This window comes from Vanellus vanellus, assembly GCF_965231255.1.
Source record: "Vanellus vanellus genome assembly, chromosome: 1".
NCBI classification, from domain to species: domain Eukaryota; kingdom Metazoa; phylum Chordata; class Aves; order Charadriiformes; family Charadriidae; genus Vanellus; species Vanellus vanellus.
In genome coordinates, this window is record NC_138905.1 from 67,270,082 (window position 1) to 67,287,237 (window position 17,156).

A 17,156-nucleotide genomic window follows, 5' to 3' on the forward strand; every position below is an offset into this window, starting at 1 on the left:
CAGCTCTTCGGCTCCCTGAATTATTCTTGCCCTAACTTCATACCTCAATTCTTAACACTGCAAGCAATCCAGGGTTAAGCAACACATTAATGCTTGGTTTCTTATTGTCTGCTGTGTATCAGTCAATGATGTTGGCATAAATCCTTCTGTGTAAAGCTGCTTTAATTAAGTAAACTTGCAAAGAAAGCATGGACTGTACCCTTAGCCTAAGGGAAGCTTACAGGCACACATTGCTTAAAATTCACAATACTAAACAACCAGAACTTTCAAACTGCAGACTCCTACACAAGGTTTAAAAACCTGCAGAAATTTGAGTCCCGGTGCTTTATACTGAGCTTGCAAACCAAATGTTATTTACTCCATATGACTGCAAATTCTTGCCAGTATATTGAGTCTCTTAAGTGAAATCTTCTAGCCAGCCCTATGCAGCAGCTTGTCAAACTGCAAGCCTTTCCCTTAAAGCCTTAGGCATTTGATAAGGCACCTCAGATACTTGCTAGGTAGCACTGCTTCATACTCAACCTTCCTCATTCTAAGCATCTGCCTCCAGGTATCCAAAGCTGCCTCCAACCTAGATCTTGCCAGTCTTGTGTAGAACCACCATTTTAGCTAACACATCTTGCTTCGCTGTCTTTCATCTTCCAGAAGTCTCCTGCCATTTATCAACACCTATCAACCTCTTAAAAGCTTATTCTGTTTACAATTTGCAGCTGAGCATCTCTTGTGATGCAGATAGCCAGTAACTGTGCTACTAGAGAGCAGACAGACACCTCAGTAACACAGTGACTGGTCATTCAAACCAACTTCCACGTGAATCAGAGAGAAATACACACAACACAGCCTGCCTTCCTTGTCTTCCACTTCAAATACCATATCATCGTACTTTCCTTCTCCACGTTCCCTCCCTGTATAAACTAATGAGGTTCTCATATACTCACTGACTCTGCCTACTTTATCTCTTTATGTAAGATCATTTCTGAAATTGCTGGAGACAAAGAACAGGAAACACTGTTTTTACTTCACCCACTATAGAATACATTTTACCCCAGCATCACTTGTGGTGTCCTACACAAATACCACCTCAGCTCCAGCTCTGAAAGGGGGCTGTACAAATTATCTTCCCCTTACCTGTCCATTGTCTGTGATTTGGGCCCGCCATCAAATCAGGAGATCAGTGTATTAATACCTTACAGTCATCCTTTGAAGGGACAAAAGCAGGACACAAGGTCTGCTTTCTTACTGGCATGCATCAAGTCCAGTTTCAAGTGACAACAGAGTCTGCCGATTAGACACAAGCTACACTGGCTAGCAACATGAGGTACTGTGTTCTAAGAGAAATACTACGCTTGTTCGCTTGGAAAGGGGATCTTATAATTCATAGAGGCTAATGAACCAGAAATCAGGAACAGTCAGTGACTGTTGCACAAAAAACCTTCTGGCATCAGAGGTAAGGCACATGCCATACCCTTTAACTATCAGTAATTGAGAGTCAGTGCAAGCCAGTCTAACAGAGCTCAACCAGCAGTAGATATTCAGGAATTAATTGCTTGATTAATTACAATACATATTGTTGCCTTGTTCTTAGCTTATGGGAGTGCCCAGGAACTGGTGTGATTTATCAAATACATTCTCTAACTGCTGTAAGCTATTAATATGGAAAATAAATGTAACTAAACTCACTATGAGACATTATGGAAGGGGAAGGTGCTTTTATTTTAAAGGTTATTTCACTTCTATTCATACTCTCATACTTCAAGCACCAAAGATGTATATATCAGAGTGGACTCACCAGGATTACCTGCATGTAATCCTGGAGCACACAAACCCACTATTGAGTCTTCTCTGCATCTCTTGGTCTCCTCTTGATTGACTATGACAGGAGTTTTAGTTACTTTTTGGAAAGATCTTGTAGGAGTCAGCAGTAATTCTAGCAAAAGCAATCAATTGCCTTGGAACCTTGCTCCCTTCAGCATCCTTAGGCCTTCAGTAAAGTTGCTGCATCTTTGTTTTCCTATTTTGTCAGGCCTACCCTGACAAAAACAGGAATATTATCAGGGCGACGGTTTGTCATTATGTTGGTCTAAAAGGAAGAGAAAGAGTACAATGCAGCATGCTGTAAACTCATTGCTATCCTCCTGCTGCCAGGCTGCATATCAGGAAGCAGCAAAAGCAAGGTTGCTCCACAGGGGACAGGCACCCAGGAGCCAATGGGATCCTACAGCCAGCAGTCCATAGCCCTCACCACCCAGGCCTGCAGTACTCCAGCAAGGGAAGCAGGCCAGATCTAGAGATGGCAGCCAGGTCCAACCAAGTGTCCAGAGCATCAGACAACATCATGGCAATGATACAGGTTCAGGGTTAAGCTAGTCTATAGGTTGAAGGCTGGATTAAGTGTTGCTAGCTGTAGCTGTCAACCAGCACTCCTCCAACACAGCTCAAGCAAGGAGCAAAGGCCCAGGGCTCATCTTAAATACAGCTCCTGAGCCCATACTGTGGGGAGGAGGTTTCAGGTGAGGTTGGTCAGGTCTATTAGGGCTTATTAGTGTCCTCATGGCCCTGACACTGCAGGTCTTCTGCTGATAAGTCATATATGTCATGGCTGTGTTAGAGTGGAGGTCTTTGGGTGTGATACAAATGGTGTGCTCCTCGGTGTTTACTAGTTTTATTGCTGTTAGTCATCTCCCCAGTTAGAGACCAACACAAGGTGTTCTTTTAGCACTTCTTCTGTTGTTTTTCTTGCTGCTTTCACACGTAAATGTTTCCATTCATAATCCATTCACAGTAATCTTAATATTTTTACTCCAAATCTCTATGTTAGTCTAAGTAAATATAAAATGGGTCTCTTCCAAAATCCCTGTGAAATGTCATTGTCTCAGTGGTAAATATCTATTATTCCAGTGGACAAATGCTATGTCTGTATCATTGTATATTGCAGTAATAAAGAAGCAGGTACTTTTGGAAAGGACTTGACTCTTTTTTTTATTGCCTTCTTTCATGCTTCATATCACGTGACCTTTCCTGGAGATTATAGGGAAACATTTTTAGTTGTTTTTTCTAAAGGGAGAAGGCCTTATAATAGTTCTTGCTTTTGGAAATCACTTCCTAGCTGAGTGACACCTTTCTCAAAGCCCAAGAGATTAGTGTGGCTTCAGTGGATGTAGTGTAATCAGGACCAATGTAGTTTTGTGTGGAGCAAAGAATATGAAGCTAAGAAGATACTAGAAGTGGTAACGGATCAAATTAGGACACTAACAGAGCAATTGTAGTCTCAGGAAGTAATTAGGCATAGGGTGAACAGTTTGCATTTTATATTACAAAAATAAAACTAAGCTGCCTACTCCAACTACTTCTTCATGCACTGTCTTACAATTATGTTTCTAAGGATGGTGAGGACTGCCTTATTGATTCATCAGGCCAACACAGCTGCAGCCATGTGATTTGCATTAACAAGAACTGTGATGAACTATCTGTGGAAGCATTATAAATGTTAATTTCAAAGTGAAATTATGCAGTAAGACCACCCTGTTTGACCTCAAAGCACATAATTGAACATGTTAAACTGGCTGCATCACTCTGAAGAACTCAGGGTGGTTTTATATGGGATTGTCCAAGAAAAATCTGAACTTTCATGTGAAATTAGAAATTCCTTAATACTTGCTATGGGCTAAAAGGCACTCTATAAGAAAAATACTGTAATACGTGATAGTGAACAGTCACAAGATCTGTAGTATAAAAAAAAATGGAAGCCATTCTGAAGGTTTCAAGCTGAGTATGATAGATGAATGAGATGTAATCTGGGTGTAATAAAACTCTGTCAGTTGTAAATAAATCAATTGAAAATTACTTTGGGATATCTAAATCCATCTTCTTTGCTACAAGGCTATTTAGCCAGATGTGCTTATCTGTGTATCTTATTCCAATACAGGAAAAGATTTCACCCTTTACAATGAAGTATTTGGGGCACCCTGTATATATGATGCATTAACTATGTCTGAAAACTGCAGTCTCCCACACAGAGATGTCTGTATGGGTCTGTCATTATGTCTCTCATTCTGAAGCTCTGCAGCTGCGCTGGGGTGGCTATAGCTCACTTCTCCAGACCCCTCACTTGCTGATCAGACTCAAAAGAGAGAACTAAGACTGTAGATGTTTTTAAGAATCCAGGTCATCACTACAATCTTGCTGTCTTTCTCACCTTCACAGTCTTACTCTACTAGTTGGATCCCCTGGCTAAATATCTGCAGTGTAACATAGAATATCTGCACTAGAAACCACAGCTGTTTCCTTTCTGCCCCTCCTCTCCATGGAAGGATTGACAGAAAGCAGGCGCTTGAAGACGGAATGAGAAAACTAAGGAAAATATGTTTTCCTAATAATTATTGGGAAACAGAGACTCATCTGGTGCTTCCATAGTGTTAAAGCTGCATCACCTCTTAAAACGATGGTCATGAGGCAGGGAGAAAGGAGTCATGGGATATTTAGTAAGGAACTCCTGCATACAGAATGGGAAAGCTCCCAGGCAACTCACAGATGGCACGTTTGGTTCTTGCTACTGTAAACACCCCTCAGCACCTAATGAACTGCAGATGGATGCCGAACTGTTAATGGACACATGCACAACACCATAAACACTGTGGTAAATCCTTTCCTCATATGAAACAATGAATTGTGGGTGAGGATAGATGTGGTCAGTTATGGGAGGCTGTCAAAATTTTATCAAGTTAAAATTGCAACTCTGAAAGATGCCACTCATCTATCACTACTCCTTAACATTTCTAAGCTCAAACAGGTATTTTTTATGATTAAGGCAGTGTCCCTTCCTTTTCTGCTTCTTCATAGGTCTTAAGTAGTAGCTTTGTAGACTGCACCATTTGTTTTGAGAAAGGAAAAAAAAGGCAATTTTCAATTTTTCACACATAACTCTGCTAGAGTTGTTCATGTAGAGAACATATTTTTGGAAGAAACATACTCTGCTATCTTCTTCAACACAGCATCTATGTTCAAACTCATTGAAAAAATCCTCACTGAGAGAATCCCATCATCTCTTTTGCCCAGAGAACCAAGCCATAATGCTATGTGTGAGGAATGCAAGGGTGATTCGTGTCAATATGGAACAGCCTTGTGAAATAAGGGAACATCTTTAGGTTGTGCAAACACAGGATGTGCTGGGGACCTGCTGAGAAAAATGTGTACAGGCAATTTACTATATATGGCTTTGCTGAAAGGAAACATCTGTGGTGTTTGTTTGTTAAATTAGCCTAAGCTTTGGTAATCACAAACTATGTTAAGTAAGATATCTGTTATCACACATGAACAAGAGAAGGTTTAACTGAAGAACACTATTGGGAGGACCCCGTGTTTAATCCCTCGACCACCAGAGAAGATTTGAGAAAGCCCTATATGGACCATTGCGCCTGCGCAACCTGGAGGTGGAGACTCCTAAGAAGTAGTATGAATATGTATTAGACTAGGGTATAAAGGAGATTGTATTGTTTTATACGTCGCCGCCATTAGTGGAGCAGAGACTCCCTGGCGTGCCCAGCACTGCTTTGCTTGTGCTCATTTCATTAATATTCTAATAAAAACTTTGATACAAAAATTATATCCTGGACTATCTCGAAATTTATAACAGGAGTATAAATATTACCCCGATTTCATACCTAATTGAGGGACGAGAATACAACACCAAATCATAGGGACAGATCGACAGGTTTGTCCTCCTTGCCCATCCCCAAAAGGGACGCCTTTTGGTAAGATTTGCGACCTTGGCCACATTGAGTGCTTACCCAGGAAATGAAGCTCGTGATTGCAATTGTGTTTTTAAAGCTGTATAGCTATTCTGCAGTTGAGTGCATTTATCACTGGCAATCTTAAAGAATCTGTATGTGTTGCATAAAAACAAACCGCATTGTTCGTGCACCTGACTGCTTTTTTTGAATGCAGCCAGACCTACAGCAGACAGGCTGTTCATGCATCCGGTGTCATGGCAATAATTGGTCTCACCAAATGTAACAACCTCTAAGGATCTCTAGTGCTAAGAGTGTTTTGTACCCAGATGTCAGGACGGGCTGCCAGTCAGATCAGTTCATGATGATACTGCAATGCACCTTTCCAGCAGTTTCAAGCACCAATCTATAGGAGGAAATTTAGATGCAACAGGAGATCACAGGCTTATGGTTACGGAAACCTTTGCACTGAGATGGTACAGTAAGCAAATTGTGCACCCAGCACAAATATACAGAGAATTTTTGTGTTGAGACAATAACTGTCACTGATTTCACATAAACAAATTGCTGATTTAGCAAAAATGTATTCAGCATTCGGCAAGTTATATGGTAAATAATGTAACAGTTAATTTAGCTGCATAAGGAGGACGGTATTAGATACAAAGAGACTGGCCATCTTTGGGTCAGTCTCACAGACCGCAATTCACCAGAGAATATCAGTCTGAGCAAAAAGGTGAAAAGATCGTAGGTCACAGAAACTAAAGGGGGTAAAAAGTCAACTCACAAAGTATGGATTCAGAGCAAGAGAAGAAGATCAGCATTGAAGACCCCAGTATCTCAGGACCAACTGCTATGGAAGCATATATTGTCCTCCAGAGCACTTCAACGTGCCAGAGAGGGTGCTATGGGAGTCACTGTGCCAGAAACGTGGACCCTAGGAGCAACTCTGGGGGTCCTGCACACCCTAATAGGTTAGGAGAACTTGAGATCTTATTTATCATAATTATATGTTGTTACACTTTAAATAGTTTATAGTAACTAGTAACTAGTTTATAGTAACTATAGTGCTTTCTAAACTCCTTCTCAGAGAGGAATCTAGGTGCAGCTGGATCCAGACTTAGTCCCAGATTTGGGCAACGGTTTACGTCTAAAGGATTGTGCATGTTTCACTAGCATCAATTCAGCAGGCAATCAATGTTACCAAGGCAAAATAAAAGTTATCATGCTACAGGGTTATGCATGATATCAGTTGCTTACCAAAGCTCTGCCATTGGTAAAAGGTCCCTCTGCCTCGAGGAGCAACCTTGAGGAGTGTCCCAGCTCAAGGGGAGATCACCGACATGCAGCCACGCTGCCTAGCAGGGATAGCTCAGAGAAGGCTCACTTAGACTGCCATGTTTATGGCATAAAGTGGTTGGCTTGTAGTCAAATTACATGAGATGGAAAAGGTATGCATGAGACTCCTTGTATCCACAACTTTGGGGTTTTTTTTGATAAATGAATTTTAGAAAAGCTACCTGTTAGTTATGTGTTAATTGCATAATCGGTGTTCCAACCTCATCTATATTGATGTTTACTGTGTCCTTTGTGTGTTTTCAGACAACAGGTTGAAACCAGTGGTGTTCTTGGCCTGGCTATAGCTCAGGTCTTTACCTCCTTTGGAGCCCATACCAAACTACCGCTAGTTTGATAAGGGGCTGAGCACATCCGTCACAGAAGCCAAAGGTGTATCAGCATTTAAGACCTCTTCAAGGTGGCCGTGGCATGCTGTACGGAATTCCCAGCTGTGGTGAGGTTCAGAATACCTCACCACCTGCACTGCTTTTAAAGTCTTTGACACCCTTTCTCCTAACGCCCTTCCCCTTGGCTGACATCTCTGGCATAGACAGACTGTTGACACCCTGCCACCTGACGCTCTGCCCCTTGACCAACTTCGGCAGCGTAGGCAGGATGTACCACATTACCCACATGAGGTACGATTCTCTCCAATCATATCGCCATTGGTGGAGCTACGGGGCGGTGTGACTCTTACCCACATTCAGAAGGCATTCATACAACTGGATGTCGCTCCCAGATGATGTCCTGGTTTGAGGTAAAATAGGACCATTTTTGATTAGTAACTTTGCTTCTTAGCCAGGCCTCTTCTCACTACTGAAATTAACAGCATATTGTGCAGACAGTGTTTGCTCTCAGAGCGATAAGACCTGTTTATAGTTGATGCCAACACATGGTATGCAGAGAGGCTCTTGCTTATACTTATTGCTCTAACACCCAAGGGCAGCTCACTTTGTTATTTGCCCCATTGGAGAGTTGGAAGCTGAAAAGCACAGTGGGGTCCCACTTTCAGGGAGGAGCGGACAGGACAGGTGACCCAGAACTGACTAACGGGGTATTGCATCCCATCTGCCTCATGCTCAGTATAAAAGCTGAGGGATCAAAGGGTCAGCTCTCTCTTTCTTCAATGGCTGACGTCTGAGGAGGACTCTGTCTGTTCGTCTGCCTTTGATTCTGATCCTGAATGCAGATCTGCAATCCACTTCTTGTCCGTCACTGAGTCCAGCCTGGAACTTCCCTAGTGCCAGCCAGTGTCTTGACTGTCATCCTGGGAGCTTGATACAGTTTTGTATATATTTCATTATTTCCTTTTATTTTATTACTGATATTTCATTAAAGTAATTTAATTCCTTTTAAACTCATAAGTCTCTTTTCCCCTCCTCTGCCTCTCTCTTTGAAGAGGGGTAGAAGGGACCAACTTTCGGACCCATCTGGGGTCCCCAGTGGCTGATTTGGCTTAAACCATGACAGATGACCAGGATGCCAAGTGTCCCTGGCAGTCCGTTGGAGCCATGGCATTGCTTATGATCCTGTGTTTGCTATTGGTCATCGGGTGAGTAGCTGTATGGGTGTGTCATTGCTCATCTTCTTTGCTGCTTCAGTAAAGCTTTGTTTTATAACATCTTGTCGGACTCTGTTAGTGTTTGGACCAGTCTTTTTCTTCACAATACAACCATTAATCTGTTGTCCACAGAACAAGAAATGTCCGTGAAGGACAGGTCATATATTTCAAAACATCAAACAGGACCACCTGTGTATCGTCTTGTAACATCTGTAGGCTAGCATAACAGGACATTGATTGGGGCCACTGTCCAAAGCAGATTTGGTCATTCAGAGTTCACTTAAGTGGAGCAGGACATTCAGTGCTACATGCGGGCACCAGCTGGGAAGGCCTAGTCATAGTTGCATATACCTCAGGATCACTAACTCTTCATTACAATGTCTTCTGATATGGTTCCCACTATACATTGTTACACCTTTTGTTCCCGCTAACATGTTCTCCTAGCTCAGTCTCAACCTAACCCCTGCTCAGTTCTTGCTCTGTGGTCCCGTTTGTCACAACTTAACTGCTTTCAGCCTCTCTTTGCATTGTACTCAACTCTTGGCCAAGGTTAGGCTACAGTACTCTCACCAGCATAAAAACCACAGGCATTCCCACTATCACAGTATCAGCTGGAATAAAGGGCTAGGTGGATCCTTACACAGAGTGCAGAATAAAAAATGAAATTGCTGGAATTTCATTGCTGGAATGGATCACTAGACATGCTGTTCCTCTTCAACAGAGACTGGCTTTTTTTAAAGTTACTATTCCAACATGCATCCTGGTACCTTGTTCCTTGCCAATGTAATTCATAGTCATGTTAATACTAAGTAATAGCAAGAGCTAACACCGTTGCTAATAAAACTTAATAGTCACAAAAATCTTCCTTGGAAAGCATAGCTAAAAGAGGCAGTGAATATTTGGCAAAGCAGTTTCTGGGCTCTTGCTTCTAGATCTTCTGGGACCCTCTTCTGGGGTCATTGTCAAAGGACCTCTGCAAACCCTTTCGTGAAGCCTTTGAGGAGCTTGAGGGTGCCCGCTGCTGTTGGGAATAGATAGCTCCAGGAGCCTTTAACTTCTAGCAAGGTCTGGCTAAAGAGCTCTGTCAGCTGCCTTTGGTAAAAGAGCCCTGGAAGTTTTTGTTCCAGCTGACACTGGTTAGGGAGGGTCTGGCACTCTTTCAGCCTGTGCTCAGGAGAGGCCTATATAAGAGCTGAGCTGCAGTTGGTGTAGGAAGGGTTAGTGCTTTATCTTGTAACAGCATGCATGTCCTCAGCAGTGGTGGGGCTGTATTACAAAGCACTGTTCTCAGCAGCTGTTGGAAAAATTTCTCCTGTAATGTTGGATGTCTTAACCCAGGCAGAGCTTCAGAAGGAGGGTATTGGTCTGGAGCAGGGGGAGATCCTCCTTTAGCTTGGCAGGAGATAGGCAGGTTTTGTGGTGTTTTATTAAGCAAAGGAGCTGCAGGAGGAGGTCAGCACGCTATGTGTCATCAGAAATTGTGAGAGAGACTGACTGGATCTTCTCTGAGACCCTACAGCTTCAAGTAACTGTGGAGGTATGTACTGAAGGAGGGGTGGGCTGCATCTGTCTAGAAGGGTGGGAAGTAGAGGATGATGAAAGCTGGAAGCTAGTGATTTCTGGTACTAGGAGGAAGATTCGTGCTCTGCCTGAAGACATATAACTACAAAATATGTTCAGTACCATGGTTGGAGGAAAGAGACTGGGAGCTCTGTCAAGTAAAACACTTGAGCTGGCTGAGCCTGAGCCATGCAGTAGCACCAGAAGGAAGCACTGAGGGTTAGTAGATAGTGACTCCTCTGCTACAGGGAGCAGGCCTACCTGTTGTCTAGGATCCTTTGCTGCTTTCCAGTGGATCCAATTTATTATATTATGGAGTGTCTGCAGAGGCTTCTCTGGTTATTATGCTTGCTGCTTTTTCACATGGTCATCAGTAGTATTGCCATGGCAAGTATCAAGTATGATAAATATAGCTCTGGCCTGATGGCCAAGGGCATAAGGGTCCATCTGGTGTCTCCTTAGCCCTACTGGTCAACAACAATGGGGTTTTGGTTTCTATGAACATGGCATGCTCTGAGGACTGAATAATGCTTGGAAGAGCTGGGATTCACTGGACTAAGAGGTGGGGGGAGGGCAGGTGGAGCAACAATGCCAACAGGATGGTCAACCTAGTTAGAAGAGCTTTAAACTAGGAATTACAGGGAGAAGAGGATGACAATCAAATGAGGAATTAATGGATCAGGTTATCAAGCAAAGGGTGTGGGCTCATTTGAATAGAGGGGACTTCAACTAAATAGGGCTGAAGTGGTGTCACCCAAGTACATGCATACAAAGGCATGCCTGCAGGACAGCATTGTAGGGGTTGCTTTCATATCCTTTCTAGAAAGTCAGTATGACTGGGTGTTTCTCTGAAGTGTCTGTACACTAATGAATGCAGCATGGGGAACAAACAGGAGCAATGAGAGAACTACGCAGTTATAGGACTACAATATGATTTGGGTCATGGAGGCATGGCGGGATAGCTCATATGACTGGAGTATTATGATGGATGGATACAGGCTCTTTAGGCAGGATGGGCTAGGGAGGTGAGGAGGGGAAATTGCTTTTTATGTGAGATGCCAGTGGGATTGCATGGAGCCCTGCCTATGGCCAGACAATGAGCCAGATGAGGATTTGTGGCTCAGGGTTAATGGATAGACCAACATGGGCAATATGGTGCATGTCTCCTAAAGACAACCTCTTCAGGATGGAGTTCTAGGTGAGGCCTTCCTTGGGCAACTAGAGGCCTCATTTGCAGGCTTAATAGGTGATTAATGAGGGTCTTAATGGGGAATTTCAGCCACGCTAGTGTCTGCTGCAAGGCACAAGCAGTCCAGCAGACTTCCGAGTGCTTTTGACAACTCCTTAACACAGGAGATTGTGGGCCTGATAATGATTTGCTGGCAGAGATCCGTACAAGCAAGTTGCAGTCCCAGTCGGGGATGTGAAGGTTGGTGTAGCCTTGAAATGGAGTTCAGGGTCATAAAAGGATGGAAGAAGGCAAAACCTGGGATCATGGTCCTGGACTTCAAGAGGCTGGACTTTAGCCTGTCCGGGGATCTACTTGGATCAATCCATTCAATGTGATCCTGAAGAGAGGTCCAGGACAGCTGGTGGGTTTTTTTCTTCCCAAAGAATTGCTTCCTACTGATATGGGATAGCAGGCATCTTGACTTAAAGTTAATTTATGTTAGTCTTTTTTTATGTTAGCCTTAGTTAACTAATAATGAACAGAACACTGGTGTTCGAAGTCCTTCTATCCTTAATTAACTAGTAATGAACAGGATACTGTGTTGTTTGAAGTCCCTATTCTCTGGGCCTTAATGTCTGGGATTGATTGTATATGGGACAAATTATATGACAACCTGGAAACAGAACTTACTTTTAAGGTGTCCTGAAGTGAACTGCCTTCATTATAATACCAAAAAAACACACTCACAGGTTGTGAAGACCCTTCCCCCACATATGCGTGATGATTAAAAGAATGACATAGCAGATATTATATATAAATTACTAACGTTGCCATTGTAACTGGTAGTGTACTACTTTGTAACTTTTGTGTATAAATATAGCAAGAAGACCGGCATGAGGTGTGCTTGATTTGTGGAAAATCCACTGAGCTCCCAGGCCTGAATAAATGCAATATCTCTCCTGAGCGGGTGGGATTGGTTAATTGCATGCTGGGCATGAATCTGCTTTTTGGACAACACTACAAGCTTAAGAGTGGTCCATACCTGTGTGCGGAAAAACCTGCAAAGGTGGCAGGAGGGCCTGCAGGGATGAACAAGGAGATCCTGACTGAACTCGGGCATGAAAACGAAGTGTGCAAGATGTCAAAGCAAGGACAGGTGACCCAGAAGGAATAGAGCTGCTGTCTGAGTCTGCAACGATGGGGGTGAGGAGAGCCAAATCCATCTGGAGTTGTGTAGCGTCGTGACAGGCAGGATGCAGGAACAACTATAAAACCACAGATGAAATGCAAAGAGTATATCTAGTTTTGTTACCTTGCCAACCAGGGAATTCCTGAAGCAGCACCCAGGCAGAGGCATACAAGCAGGGTTGCAGACACTGCTGAGCTTGGTCTGTGCTGGAGGATCACTGACCCTGCTGGTTTCACCTGTTTATCAAGGATTTGTGCAGGCACAGTTTACTCCTGTGCTTTGATCTTCTCTGTAGCAAGGTAGGAATTTCAAGCATGTCCAATAGGATTCCTCTAAGTCTATCACAGGCCTATGTTATCTAAACACAGATATTCTGCTTGTCAAGTACACAAAGATAAACAACAATTAGCATGATGTATGTATTTTTCTACACCTCAGCTGCAGGTCACTTGTGTGTTTATTATCCTCCTCACCAATCTTCCACTATTAACCCACATTCCACCCCTTTGCTCAAGGGACCACTTCAGGTGGGGCTGGCAAAGCTGGAGGTGTCCATTTGGTCTTGTGGGGTGTAGGGCAGGGTAATTTAGAGGCACATAATAAACATACATAGAAAAAGGAATAAATGTATCCCTACAATAATGCTTTGAATCAGGTGTCCTGCCCATTCCATCAGAGAGTTAAACTACTCTGCGAACCATGTACCACTAGTAGATTGTTCTGTTTGCATCCTGGAGATGTTGAATGTTGTCCTCTATGCTGGCTGATTCATCCGCTATGTTGAAGTAACACATGCCTCCAAAATTGGAGCAGCATTTACAGTGTTGAAGAATGAGATAGTCCACTGCCAATCAGTTTTGTAATGTTCTTTGGTGTACAGCTGTTACCTCCAAATTAAAGGCAGTAATTGCCTTTGATATCCAATTTAAACCTTGTGCTACAGCATATGCCAGTGTTCTGCATTTGCTACTGAATACTTTACCAAGGTATGTGCTTGTAGTACAAGACTACAAAGCATGACAAGCTAACCTGTGATGAGGGAGGAAAACAGGAGTGTCATCTCCTCCTGGTAATAAATACACTATTGTTCCAACTCCTTCAGCTAATATTAGTCAGGGTTTGATAACCTGATGTAGGATAATTGCCCGCATGGATTGAAGAGTATGGCTTGCACTTTTTCAGTTTGAACTTCAACTTGATGTTGAGTTTGTGACACCAATAACATAATTTTAATGCTGTGTTCTCTAGATAAGGCACAGCTATTTGTTGAAGATACCTGAAATATAAGAACCTGAGAATCTGATCTAAACAGAGGATGTAAAATAAGAGGAAAAGTTGGGTTACAGAACCATATGGTATTCTCAGGGGTTATTATATGAATCTTTGTGTCTAAACTAATAGGTTGTGGTTTCACCATGCAGTTGATCAATGTAAACAACTCAATTTCCCCTGCAGTTAATATTTTGGGGGAAGTAACATCTGTAAGAATTTCAGTTCTCACTGTTTTGTTCTGGAGGTGTTGTAGTACCATCATAGGGTGTTTGATTATGAGTATTCCAGCTGTTTAACAAAAAGAAAGCCTGCTTTAGTAAGATGTGAACTGCAATGTTGTAAAGTTTTAGTACTGGTTAGCTTTTCTAATTGTTCTAGCATCCCATTCATTCTTTCAGTCAAACCACTAGCTTGGGGATGGTAGGCAAGATGGAACATCCAATCTATCCCTAGCCCTTGATGTCAGTCTTGGAGTTTATGTTCACTGAAGCATGTTCCTTGGTCACTTTGTGTTTGGTGAGGAGGTCCGTATTGAAGAATGAATTGTTTTAATGCTATGTTGAATAGCATATTTAGTGGGGTTAGCAAAGAGTCCTGATGCGGCATCCACAGCAGTGAATACGCATTGCCATGTCCTTGATGGGGGCAGGGGGGCCCATGTAATCAACCTGCTAGGTATTCAAGACCCACTGACCCTGTTTTATCTTTCCCCATGGCCTGTATAATGCCCTTTAATGTAGCTGTATAGAAATAGTACGATTATGATCACTTACTTTATAAAGCATGTAATGGCAGAGCGGTTTGATTGTGAGCAGTGTCCAATGCGTGTGCAATATGAGCTGATCCATGCCCACAAGCTATATGCCCACTGACTAGGCACCTGTATACCTGTTTGCTGTAATATAATTCCTGGAACTGGAGTATATGCAACTGTTCTCTGTCACCTTTGTCTGGTTGCTGTGTATGTTGCACTTCCATTGGTAAACCAGGCATCTTTTTTGTGCTCGTCTATTAACTTGTCATAAGGGGGAGTTCATCCACAGGAGATGTAGGGATATCTCTAAGGGGAAGAGCTTCTCCTAGTGTGGGAATATTATTAAATTATACAGTTCCTAGAAGAGTGCGGTGTGGAGTGGTTACATGTGGTCTTTCCAACAGAAATTGTTGCTGTAAATAATGTTTCCATTTCCAATGTGTGGCTACCTGACCTATCCCTGCATGGGTCATAATGGAATCGGCAGTAACCCCTGTATGGAATTATAGCATCTTTTAGGTTGGAAAAGACCTTGTGGTAGTTTAACCCCAGCTGGCAACTGAGCACCATGCATCTACTCGCTCACTCTACCCTATATCCCCTACCCTACACGCCAGTGAGATGGTGGAGAGAATCAGAAGAGTAAAAGTGAGAAAATTCATGGGTTGAGACAAAGATAGTTTTATAGGTAGAGCAAGAGCTGCACACACAAGCAAAGCAAAACAAGGAATACTTTCACCACTTTCTATTGGCAGGCAGGTGTTCAGCCATCTCTAGGAAAGCAGGGCTCTATCACATGTACAGGTTACTTGGGAAGACAAAACACCTTAACTCTGAACGTCCCCTCTTTCTTCCCCCAGTTTTATCTGCTGAGTGTGACATCACATGATATGGGATATCCCTTTGGTCAGTTGGGGTCAGCTGTCTGGGCTGTGTCTCCCCCCAGTGTTTTGTGCACTCCCAGCCTCCTCACTGGTAGGGTGGTATAAGCAGCAGAAAAGGCCTTGACTGCTTAGCAACAACCTAAAACACCAGTGTGCTATCAACCTCATTCTCATCCCAAATCCAAAATATAGCACTATACCATCTGTTAGTAAGAAAGTCAACCCTGTCCCAGCTGATACCGCGACAGACCCTTAAGATCGAGTCCAACCGTAACACTGCCAAGTCCACCACTAAACCATGTCCCTAAGCACCATGTCTACATGTCTCTTAAATACCTCCAGGGATGGTGACTCTACCACTTCCCCAGGCAGCCTGTTCCAATGCTTGATAACCCTTTCAGTGAAGAAATTTTCCCTAATATCTAATCTAAACCTCCCCTGGTGCAACTTAAGGCTGTTTCCTCTCATCTTATCACTTCTTACTTGGAAAAAGAGCCAACACCCACCTTACTACAACCTTCTTTCAGGTAGCTGTAGAGAGCGATAAGGTTTCTCCTGAGCCTCCTTTTCTTCAGGCTAAACAACCATCAATAAGGGGTATGGGGTGTGTGCAGTCACGCTACCTTGGCCTGTAATTCTCTGTTTCCTGTAGTGCCCAAACTAGAAATAAAATTTGTTTTTCCATCAGGCTGTAATGTATAGCAGAGCCTTGAAATGTCTTGGACCAAAACCCTACAGGTTCTTTCTGATTTTTTTGGCCCAGTCATCTGTCACAATCTCACTTTATCATCTGGAATTGTTAATTCAAAAGGGTAACCTCACCTAGGAGTATATAATTGTGCAAGCTCAATCAAACCACTTTTGCAGGCATCAAAGTCTTTTTGTTGTTGCTTGGTCCGCTGCCAAACAACATTCTCCCTAGTTAATTTCTGCAGAGGGTGTGTTAATACTGCCAGATGTGGGGTAATAGTTCTTCAATGCCCTAAAAGAAGTACTTCTACAAGAGAAAATGTGGGCCCACTCCTAAATGGAGCTGAGACCTGATAAAAAAAGAATACTGTAGTGGGACACCACAGAAGGCATTATAAAGAAAAGACAGGGATTTCAAGCAGAACTTAACTGAGTTTAACTGCAGATTTTTATTGTAGATATGCATATGTTAGCATGAGCTTTGCTCCGTAATACTGCTTCTCTCTTCTGCCTTTCCTTTGCTTCTTCCTTTACTCTATTGCTCGTTTCAGTAATCATTGCTGGGAGATAACAATAAAGCTTTAGCAGAAGGCATTTGACCTCGTTTGTATCTTAATCTCAAGCATGGAATCATTATGGGTCCTTCTGGATCCTCATGTCCCAGACCGGGAAGTGACAGTATATCACATCCCCTATCATGTACCAGCCTCTGGAAAGACTGAACAACACAATAGGTTGCTAAAAAATGCACTGAGAGCAATGGCTGTTGGGACCTTAAAACATTGGGTTACACACTTAGGGAAAGCTACCCGGTTAGTTAGTACCAGGGGATCTACTAATCAAGCTGGTCCTGCCCAGTCAAAACTTCCACTTACTGAAGAAGGGGATAAAGTCCCTGTAGTGCACATGAAGAATATGTTAGGGAAGACAGTCTGAGTTAGTCTTGCGTCAGGCAATGGTAAACCCACCTGTGGGATTGCTTTTGCTTAAGGACCTGGATGCACTTGGTGGGTG